Source organism: Lygodium microphyllum, chromosome 9 (assembly GCF_053477565.2).
Source record: "Lygodium microphyllum isolate KBCC chromosome 9, Lygodium_microphyllum_v1.1.10, whole genome shotgun sequence".
NCBI classification, from domain to species: Eukaryota; Viridiplantae; Streptophyta; class Polypodiopsida; order Schizaeales; family Lygodiaceae; genus Lygodium; species Lygodium microphyllum.
In genome coordinates, this window is record NC_141143.1 from 44,590,855 (window position 1) to 44,603,279 (window position 12,425).

Genomic DNA, 12,425 nt, shown 5'->3' on the forward strand with positions numbered 1-12,425 from the left:
CATCTTCTTTCGTGATTCACAAGGGATGGATCGTATGGGCGATCGAGTATCCTCATCATTTTTCTTCTCCACTCATCATCCATGGGTTCAGCACAGATGTGTACATTGCTCAAAAAATAAGGAATTGGTTCCAGGCTTCATTATTCTGCCAAAGTTTATAACTTAACAATTAGTAGACTAATTATTACTTAGAAAAGTTGGTCTTAAAAACCATATTTTTAATTTCAATTATGTTGTGATACCATGTGTCACTTACTTGCCTAACAATTCCATGGCAGCACGGTTTAGTGGTCCATTAGGGAACCATCCTAGATGGCTTCGCTTGGCACTCATGAGAATGCACGAGGTCTATTGTCTAGGTTTCCCAAAGCCCACCCCATAAATGGAAGGTACCGGTCGTCCCCATGAGGATCAACTTGCAAGCTCAGGGTCCTAATTTGATACAATTGAGTTCTCGATGCATCACCTAGCTTCATCGGAGGTGTCCCATAAGGGCTTCTCGTCCGACTTAAGTGATCATAGTTACCCTTGGTTCATGGAGTACAACACCTTTTTCCAGTAACTGCTTAGGATTCAGGGAACCTTAATGGAGTTTTGGCACAATCGCCGCACCTTTTCCCTAAGATAATTTTTGATCAAGGTTTTAAGACCTAACCCTAGGTAAGTTAATGCTCAGCTCTACCTAATTTTTCCTAATTAACGTTCCATTCAATCTCTTGAGAGAAGCTCCTAGCTTACCACGACCACCCATCTGTAGGACGGCGGATCCATCTGGGATCTTGCCCACCCGCTTTCCACAAATGGTTTTCTTTAGTTTTCTAATTACCTATCACATTAAGTTATGGCATATAAAATCAACTTCGTTAATTAATCCATTATCACAAGTTCCTTTGCGTAATTTTACAGCACAACATAAATGTTGGGGGTAAAGGTGCCTTTCCTAGCCACCCGTGTATTACTACACTGAAAATACTCGCCGTTACACATTGCAAGTGGTGGGCACCCATCACCATCACTTTATTCTTTATTCTTTTAGTAACAGTTTGAATAAAGGAAGGCCCAATCACACATTGTGACTATTGGAGTTCCCATTTTGTGTCTCTCTCTTTCTTGCTCTTGCTCTTGCTCTCCCACCATAGTTCTTCTAAGCAAGCTTTGATCCTTCTCACCTTTCAATTGGTATCAGATCATGGTTGCTCGAGCATTCCGACTTGGTTCATGACTCCTTCATCTTCCTATTGATTATCTACACTCATTGGATCTCCTTCCTGGTAGCCATAGCCGACTCTCTCGAGCTCTCGTCACTCCTCGGCTTCCCGAGAACACCTTCTTGACCCCCTTTGGGCATCCTTAGGGAATTCCAACAAAGGTATTTATTCACTTACTTCAGGGTTTTATTGAAGTTCATAGGTATACTGCAGGGTTTGCAAGATCAAGAGCAGCCATAGCTCCCACCATTGGAGCTTGTTCACACCATATCTTACCTGAAGCCTTTGCAGGCTATCTTACGCTTGCACTAGGCCTTCATTGGCTCATGATTGAGTCCCTGTTTCACCTTGTATAGCCTTAGTAGGAGCAGCAAAAGTCATCAACAACTCAACATGAATTTGCGACTGTTCCTGGCAGCCCCTGGACAGCTCCTCTTCAACTTGTTGATGATCATGACATATCTCTAATCATTGTGGCACCCTTGGCAATGCTGTTTGACATGCTTTGAAGCCTTCCAAGCCTTGAACACTGATCTAAGGCCCTGTAGCACTGTTTTGAACCAATTTATAGTAGCTTACAGGCACTAAATGTCAATGCTACACTAGCAGTTGATGCCTATGCTTGTTTGGAGCTTCTTAGTTAAGTGGTTTGATGCATATTGATGAGCGACTGTTGGGGGAATGCAAGATACATGTATTGCCATGATCTTGGACTGATTTTTTAGGCTGAAAAATCACAGTTTTCAATAGTAAATCATTGTTGTACAACTAGGGGTTGAAGCCTATCACTTCATGTTTGCCTATGCCTCTTGGAATCGAGAGATGCTTTGGAGATGCACTTTGATTTATTGATCATCGGGGATAAACTTTGAGCTTGATATTGCTTCGGATCATTGGTTGAGCTTGATCTCTGCTTTGTAGCACTTGAATCTCCATCTTTTGATGTACTTATGGCCTGTACTTTGCTTATGTTTGACTAGTCTTAACATGCTTGGCCTATGCCACTACTACATGCCCGTTACATTGTCTGGAGTTGGATGCTACTGAGCCTTGCTTTGGATTGCCATTTGATTTTTTGGAGCTTACTTTGGCTATTGCTTGGCTTTCCAGAGTTACAATTTGGATGTACTTGATGTCTAGGATGCTATGTACGGATGCTACAAAGCCTATATGCTCATGAGATCTTATTGATGCTGGATCTTGGATCTTCTGGCACTGGTTCCATCATAAGCCCTTGTTGAGCTTCTTCGCTTGATATTTACGGCATTTGTGCCAGTGGGAGCATCTTTGGATGCTTGACAGACATTGAGTAGGCAGTTTATGCTACTTGAGCATTTGGATACTTGAGACTGGGATCTTCACTTGGATGTTGTATGGTTGATATGTCGTGGTCCTCACAAATGTACTTGGGCTGATTCGGGATTTGCACTCCTTGTGCATACACCTCTTTGTGTCAGGTCTTGCCAGTGTTGTGTACACTTTGACATATTACATAGGGGGTGTGTTGGCTTACTAATGGATTCATTTGACATGCTTGGGTGTTTGTTCGATGTCTGTATGACTATCACATGTTGATTTATGCCCGCGGACATGGGTTAGTCGATCCTAAGAGATGAGGCGGTCATGTGTCAAGGGTGTAATCCGTGCCGCTCATCGAAAGGGAATCAAATTTGATACTAGTTATGCTTTGACAACCAGTGGTTGACTTGGTACATTCATTTTACTTGCAGTTTGCTCTCATTATACATGACTATAATTTATTACAACAAGCAGTTATGCATGGGCTGTGACGTATTTTTCATGCTGAATCATCCTGATTTTATGTACTTTTGATGGTACTTGGTAGGTAGTATCATTAGCTATCAGCTCGTGGTCATTTTGCCTTGGTTTTGGTGGTATTTTGGCTATTTATAGTAGAAAACAACAAGTAGTTTTAAACTGTTTGCACCGTTTTGGACTACAGTATGGCATCTTCTTCCATTGACAGTGCTATCTCCAACATCACTAATCTTGATATGGTACGAATTATGCCTATTGGAAGAGCCAATTTTGGTAGGTATTTGTTCAAAAAGCACAGATAAAACCACTAAGGTTGCATGGAGAGCAATTTGAAACTATGATTGATGATGAATGGATGGAGCCGGATGAGTTATGTAAGTCCACCCTCATATTGTCTCTCACTGAATAGGTGCATTACAATGTGGTTGAGGAAGCATAGAGTTCTTGGAAACTTTGGGATAAGATCAAGAACCTCTATGATAAGAAAAGTCTATCAAGCTAGATGTATTGCTTGAAGCAACTTATGGACCTACGCATGAAGGAGAATATGACGATGTCTGCTTATTTGATCCAGCTCCATGCTATTCTCAAGAACTTGACTTCTCATGGCATTACCTTCAATGATGAGGTTACTCCATTATTTTTTCTCGAGACTTCGAGTGAGTCATGGGATGTATTCCGCAGTGCCTTATGTGCTCCTGCTACTACTTTAAACTTGCCTAATGTAGAGAGTACTCTTCTGCTGGAAGAGATCAACTATCAAAACTTGGATGCCTCTCATGCGTCGGATGTTTTGTTTGTTAGAGGCAGAGATGGTAATGGAAAGAATGATCATGGGAATGGCCATGGCAGAGACTCGTAGAAGTCTAGGTCTAAGTCACATGGTAAGTTACGCAGCAAGTCTCGTGGGAGAAATGCTAATGTGACATGTCACCATTGCGGTAAGAAGGGTCATATACACCCACAATGTCATGAGTTGCACAATGAGAAGTGCAAAGAGAAGGGGAAAAAAAAAGTATCTCCAAGCATAGCATTGTGCCTACAAAATCCAATGTGAAAATCAAGGAGATAAATGTCATGCAGACTGATGCCTTCGATGGGGATTACATACTTGTAGCTAGTTCTTGTGATGCTACGCCGTTGATAGAAGTTCACTCTATGTATGCGCAGTGTTGGATTTTAGATTCCGGTACTTCATTTCATGTTACACCATGCCGTGAGTGGTTCCACTCCTACCGCACTGTCTCTAGTTTAGTTCGCTTGGGCGATGACAAGCCACTTGCTATTGTTGGCATTGGGGATGTATGGTTGCAGTTCTCTATTGGCCGTACTTTTTTGTTACAGTATGTACGTCATGTACTTGCGCTTACACGCAATCTTACGTCTGCAATGAAACTTGATGATACCAGGTTTCATCTTTCTTTTGGGGATTCTACCAGGAAAATCACACGTGGCAGACTTATGCTTGCTAGAGGTGCCAAGGCTGGCAGCCTTTATCCTCTTGTAGTTGATGGATCCTTTGTTGATCATATATTGTCAGTGGGTTCTATCCCACATGAATCTCTTTGGCATGCCTGTTTGGGCCATATGTCCTTGAAGGGAATGAAAAATCTTTTTGGTTTTTGTAGTACTTACTGCCCCTTGACTATGCATGTTTTAATTCACATGAGCATTGTCTTTATGGCAGATAAACTAGGAATACACATAAGAAGTTTAGTAGGACATGTAGGAATACACATAAGAAGTTTAGTAGGACACACATGAGTGTGCCCTTTGCATTGGTACATTCAAATGTGTGTGGGCCCATGCCCTGTCTGGTGGTGCAAAGAATTTTGTGATATTTATTGACAATTTTTTGCATAAAATTTGGGCTTACCCTATTAAGCTTATGTCAATGTCTTGGCTATGTTTCAGAGATGGCTTGCATTGGTTGAGAACTTGAGTGGATATAGGCTGAAAAACTTTAGGACAACTGACAATGGGGGAGAATATGTGTCACATGCCTTTGAGAAGCTATGTGACGAGAGGGGTATTAAGAGTCAATTGACCCCCCCCATACCCCACCCCAATTTGGCTGAGTGAATGAATAGAACCATCCAAGAGCGTGTATACATTATGCTTAGCCATGTAGGACTACCATAGAGCTTTTGGGCTTAGGAAGTTAGTTTAGTTGTGCATATCATCAATAGATTGCCTTCCAGTGATTCGGAATTCTAGGTTACAGAGGAGGTATGGACTCGGAATGCACTGTAACGTGTCCACTTGTATCTTCAGGACATGTCTTAGCAGTCCATCGAAAAGGGTGTCTAGAAATCTCCGCCCGGCACTCCCATGAAATGTTACGGGGTTTACGATCTGGGGCTTTCCGCGTCTACCACGTAGCGGAAGTATTCCGGCCGTTTCCACTTAGGATTGGGATTTTCCTTATTGGTCATTTCCTAACGGTAACTAACGTCAGACCCAAGCGAACTACTTTACGCAGAAATGCCAGGTCCGAAGCGGATTCACGCTTCACTTGGTTCAAGGAGAATGGGAAATGAGAGGGAGCAAAGCTCAACCTCTCTGCATAAGGCATAGTCCCATTCTGTTCCCCTAAAACAACGTAAATCGGGTTTAATCATAACTCTAGGTCAACGCTTTAGTTGTTCGTGTTCTTTGACGATCTTCCTACTGTCCATCGTGAATTTGAGAAAAGTTCCCGGCCAACCAGGACCACCCATTCGTAGGACAGACCTATGGCCCATCCTCCGTACTTTCCTCGGGTTGTTTTAGTTATTTAATTACCTCACACCTTAGTTGGACATGTAACAACCAGCTTCTTTAATTAACCCGTTAGGCACCGGTTCCTTCACGTAATCTTATCACTTCACATAGAAAAACAATATCAAACAAGTTCCTTATTAATAGATTATCATATTTATGTTTGAAATACAAAGAGTCCAGCCCGTAGGCTTATCCACAATCCGCCCGAAGGCTATCCAACAATCCACAGGGATCACTAATCCAAGTTTTCGCTTGTAGACTAGTATGCGGGCCTCGAGATCCAATCCCTAGTCATGTTAGCCTCTTGTGCAGGACCCGAAAGGCGAGGGATTTAGGGCTAGAGCCCGCTGGCACCCAAGCGTCCTCCTGCTCCAAGTAGCGCTCAACAAAGAGACCTCTCACGGTGGGTTTGGTCCACTTTCCCTGTGCGGTCAACAAACCCCTTGGTTAGGGTCAGGCAAGTAGTCGAGGGTAACTGAAGTTGCCTCTTCCTTCAGGACTCCAACCTGTGATGGAACCTAGAATGGGCCGGCACTGGCTCGTGCACTAGCCGGACCTCTATCTCATGCGCTTAATAACCCCACGGCCTCGCGGCCAGGAGCGTTGATGACACATACATTGCCTTCCTAGACATCTTGCGTTTGTATTACGTTGCTTGTAGTCCACTCTTCTCTCACCCACTACTCCTCAGAGGGAGTCCCTTATACATTGCCCAATGGCACGAAGCACATACATAGGGGGTCCTCCAACGGCTGAGTGCCGCCACCCCTCTGCGCCTCTCCTACACCTTGGGGATTGGCCCCTCGGTGCGTCGCTCAACATATAAACATTTCGCATAAGATCCACTGAAGGTACCATTTAATCGTATACATGAATGTACCATTGTCCTTACTTCTCTTTCCCCTAGATCCCATGCCTAGCCTATGGCTTAGGGTGTCCTGTCTCTCACTCAACGTGGGTCAAGGTCCTAATGAAAGCAATTGATGTGCATCCAGGATTTCTGATACCTTTAAATATTTCCATGATTTATGCATAGTGTGGATGCTAAGTGCTCAAACAATTATAAAATCAATATTGTGCACATGTGAAAAACATCCTTTTAATGGTTTTCAACTACCGTTCTTATGCAGCGTTGCACGAACCTAGCACCGAGGAAACCCTCGTGCTACTAGGCTCTCATTCTATAATTATTCACCGACCTATATGGCATGCAAACAAAAACCAGCAATCTTTTCATCATTTTACTCCTCATTTGGACACATTTTAACAACTCTACCCTCCCATCGATCAAATGTTGCATTGTTGTATAGATTTATAAGGCATTTTACCATCATTTTATATGTAAAAAGCGGAAAAAGATACACTAGAACAAGAAGGTGGGGCTGAATTGAGGAAAATCCTCATGCTTCAATCCCCACAAACATTCCCAAATATTGTTCTTAATTTCCATTAATTTTCCACACCCAAAATGCATTTTTTCCCTATTTTTTGTAGTTTTTCTCTATTTTCCTTGTATTTTTCCTTATTTTCTGCATTATTTAATTATTGAAAATTCAAAATAGGTTATGGGCTATGGCCCTTAGTTCTTTCTTGCAACAAAAATGAAAATTTAGTTGGTGTTTGTATTTATTCTTTCATTTTGATGCTCAAAACCATTATTTTCCCTTGATTTTCCATATTTTACGTGGTTTAGTGTATTATTTTGGGCCACAAGATGCATGTTTTTCTGATTTTCTGGTTATGATCAACAAATACTCATGGAAAACAGCAACATAAATAATTTTTAGCCCACATGAACAACATTTTATCAATCAAAAGCCATGAAATCTCAAATTTCCTTTGAAAAAATTGAATTACCGCTTATTTGCGTGTCTCGAGTTTCATGTCCATGGCTGCAAGTCTGAAAATCAGCAGCACTTCATGCTCATGGCGATCACATGTCACCATTTCCAGCCCGTGGAGCGATCCGATCGATGTTGGACAAGCCTCCACCATTCTTTCTTCTTCCTTTCTCTTCCCGCATGAATCTGCCTTTAGAGGAGAGAGAGAGGGAGGAGAGAGAAATATTGATTTTCTCTCTCCCTCTACAGTCTGCCATTTCTCGCGTGGAACGGAGCGATACGGAGCGTGAAGATAATGTAGTTGCCTCGTGTAATCTGTTCCATGGCTTCTTCTTCAATAAAAATCTGCATTGAGAGGGGGGGCATTTTTTTCGCGACGGCTCTGCAGCACGCCGCCCCCCCTAATCATCGTTTTTTTTTTAGGGAGGGGGTGCCCCTCCCCAAAGGCACCCCTTCACTTCTCCTTTTGGCACCTCCCCAATTTTGATCGGCCTTTTGGCCCTTTTCCCGGCCTCTCAAGCATACGGTGTCCGAATCCAGTTCTGAAAATTTCTGTGAGCTCATCTCGGCATCCCACACTAACTGACAGCTCCACTGACCGGCACAGGCACATGGAAAAATTACTAAAAATCCGCAAGGGTTTCCCGGGCGTCCTTAGAGCACTTTGACGCTTAAAATCGTCCTAGGTCGAGCCGTCGCCTTCGACATTGGATATTTTTCCCTTGATATTCATAATTTTTAGCTATTTTTAAGCAATTGCCGGCACCAAAATTCCACTCTCATTGGCGACCACGGGATAGGGCGACTCAGCCCGTCGAATCCCACAATAGATCTGCACAAAACAACCAGAGAAGCATCAAGCTGATACAAAACAAATATGCGATAAAACTCAACACAACGCTCACCCCACCCCCTGACAGAACCAAGGCATGACATCCACAAGGAGTAGGCCTAGCATCATCTAATAAAAGATCAGAAGCGAGTCACTAACCAACTGCTCCAACACAACCAAACTAAAAGAATTGTCAAAGAGGTTGCCCGAAGTGGTGGTCTGAACTACCCACCAACGAAAGACAACACTACTAGGAGCTCCTACAAGGCGAGGACTCCTATAGCCTGATCAAGAAGGATTTCTTTCGATACATTTCTTCTTTTAGGGTTTTTATTTTATTAACATACTTGGGCATGTAAAAAGGAGGGAGCTGAGCGTAGTGACCTAAGGAGAACAGGGCATCGGCCTCAAGACCTGTCTCGGCACCCAAGAACCTACCAAGCCCTCGCAAGGCGACACTTAATCCTTTTCCAACGCTCACTTTTGTTTTCGCTCCAACCTTCCTTGTTTTGTTATTTTTGTTTTCCAGCAAGAAGCCACCCCTAGGAAGACAAGATATCGGCCCCGGGTCTGACTCATCCCCAGGAACCTACCAGGCCTTCGCAAGGCGATGATCAACTGGTTATACATTTTCATTCCTTTTCTTTTCTTTGATAGGGGTTAGAACCCCTTTTTACACACCTTCGTATTTATATTCATCTTTTGGGGGTGTTCAGGGTTTCTTGGCATCATCATTATTATCTTCTGGTAGGCTTCTCTAACTGCCTCACTACTAACAAGAACTCCTAGAACGGCTGCCTAGCAGGCTAGCAGAACAGGGCCACTAGGACTTCCTTCTAAAACAGGTCTTTCGATGCCTGACAATGTCTTTACAGGAGGCAATGACTACTCCGACCTCCCTCAAACATACTTAGCCTAAACGTGGGACTTCATGCCTTGGTTGCCGGTCCCCAACAAAAATATATCCCCTCGACAAGTACAAATACACATATAACAGGAAAGAAAGGTACTCATAAAGGAGAGGTATCACCTGGATTGGCCACAAGAAGCTTCCATCGCAGCAAAGGCTCCTCCAGGCTCCACCAAATTCCACGAATCACAAAACCTGTCCAGCACAACACTTAAAACAAAAAACCCAATTAAACGCACCCGCACTAGACAAGGAAATGGCCCTCTTGGCCTAATGAAATCAAACAATACTACACATAACATCCTCCTGGAAACAACTATGATAGACATCAAAGCATACCATTCCCAGGGGAACAGAGGCTCGTAGCCCTAAACTAGGTGCATTAAATTATGACCCATCCCTCCTGCGTATATCGCAAGAGGTGTTCGCATCACATGTCGTCTAATCAGTCTGTGGGTCCAAGATAATAAAGGCAGATGAGTCTCGCCTACCCTCTGCATCACCCAGATCAACCATTGTCTACCAAAGAGGGCATGTTCAGAAAGCATACCCCACAAACGACCAGGTCCTATCTCATCGTCAATAGATATATCGGGACAAGGGCCACAGTTAAATAAGAGGTCTTCTTCATACGCAAAATTAGCCAATGAATCGGCAAACTGATTCCAATCTCGTGGAATCAGCTGAAAAGACACTCTATCAAATTCGTCTAGCAGGGCTATGGCAGTATGATGGTACATGCAAAGGATGGGGTTTCGTACCATGTACGTCCCATTGAGTTGATTTAAAACCAACTGAGAGTCCCCTTTCACCAATAACTGGCGGATACCACCCTTCTTTGCAATATTCAAACCCATAATCAGGGCTTTGTATTCTGCCATATTATTGGTAAAATTCACCCCGAGATAAGCAGCTAACTTCATGACAATGCGTCGTCGGGGGTCTCGGATGACAACTCCTACACTTCCTTTTTTGCATGCACCCCTGGACGCCCCATCAAAGTACAAGGTGTATGTCCATAAAGGGTTTACATATCCCGCCATCCAAACTCTACTCGTAATTATGGTAATCGAAATTCAACATATTCAATGGGTGGACTGTAGGCTCCATCCCTCCATCATCATTGAATTCAACAGGGATGCTTGTCAAAATTTGTAGGCAGTGATGACAGAAGACCTTGATCTCCCAAATAAATGCCCCGCCTTCTTGCTCAGTCACCTTATATCCTTTGCTCCACCAAATGAGCTTTCCCTGATGATACCTCTGTTCTAAATATGGGTGTTCTAAATAAGGGATCATACGACCCATCAACCTCTATCACGATTTCCTTGCAGATATTGGATTTATTCTTTCCTATTATTGGACTAATACTATGGATAATAAATCCACCAATAACCTGCTCTTAAAGCCTTTTGTGCTGTAAGCCATCCAACAAAATGGCCGCCGCAAGCAGAATCATGGCACTCTTCCAAAATGAATGGCACCTCGTCAGGCATCACACATCGGCGATAGATGTCATCAACCCCTTGCCGATATAATGTACCTGCGATGAGGGCAAACTTTAACGCTTGCTGCTTAATTTTCCTTCTCTCAGCTTTAGACAATTCGGATCCCGCCTCTCCCGTCGATAAATAATGTGTTATTGCAGTGTACCAGGAGGGAATAGATGCCATATCTATTTTAAATAACAACTCCATGTCACTACCTTCAGCCACACAGATTCTTTCGGCTCCCCAAAGTCCACAAGACATTCCACGATGCCTTGCAACCTTGGTGGCTTACTACGGATTTCATAATCAAACTCCTGCAAAGTGATTAACCACTTCGCTAGACGATCAGGCGGTTGTAGCTTATTCATCAATAATCGAAGTCCCTCTGCCTTCGTATACTTTCTCATAGAGAATATAATGCATGAATTTCTTGGTCCCAAAGACCATCACTAGACACAACTTCTCCATGTAGGTATAATTGATCTCGGATACCCCCAGCTTCCGGCTAGCAAAAGCAATCGGGTGGTACCACTTTTCTTTCCAAATTTGGGCTAAACAATAGCTGATACTATGCATGGTGGCTGCGGAAAACATATAGAACACCTCACCTCTTTTAGGTGCTTTTAAAACGGGAGCTCTTGCTAGCTCCTGTTTCACATCCTCGAATGCTACCTTACAAGGGTCACCCCATACAAATAAACAGCTAAAGGACAATAAATTTGTAAGCGGCAACGTTCTTTCTGCCAAGGCGTTTATGAATCTACGATAATAACCAACCGAAGACAGAAAGCTATGAACTTCTTTCGGAGTGTGTAGTGGACCCATGGAAACTATAACTTTGACCTTCTCAGGGTCTGTCAATTCCTACCGAACTGACCACATGACCCAGCAATAGCCCATAAGGTACTCCAAAAACACACTTTCGTGGGTTTAGGGCGATGCAAAATTGTCTACAGCGCTCAAAGCATTTTCTTAAAATGATCAACTGCCTTCCTCTCATGGTGGCGGCCCCTAAGTCATCAATAAACACCTTCAACTCTTCAGGGGATATGTCACCGAATGTCTTATCTGCTGTTCGTTGCCACGAACCAGGCGCATTGCATAAATCAAAGGCCATCACATGGTACGCAAAAGTACCAAATACAGTAATAAAAGTTGTTTTCAACTTGTCCTCTTCTGCAATTGCCATCTGGTTATATCCTGCAAAGCAATCCATAAACGAGTATATCTCCCTACCCACTAATTGATCCAAAATCTGGTCAATAAATGGCAACGTGTAGTAGTTCTTAACTGTCTGCTTATTCAGCTCCCTAAAGTCTACACATAATCGAATTTGATTATTTTCTTTTTTTCTGATCACAACTGGCGAACACGGTTCCGTGTGTTGCACAGGAAAAATCACACCTGCTTTCCGAAGCTTCTGTAACTCTTCAAATAGCCCGTCCCTCAGTTCGAAAGGCATACGCCTTACTTTCTGTCGTACAGGACGACTGCCCTCTTTCAACGGAATTGTATGAACAGCCAGACTAGGAGGAATGCCTCTCAGCTCATCATAACTCCAGGCAAAGATATCACAGAATTCCTGAATCAAGGCCACATAGT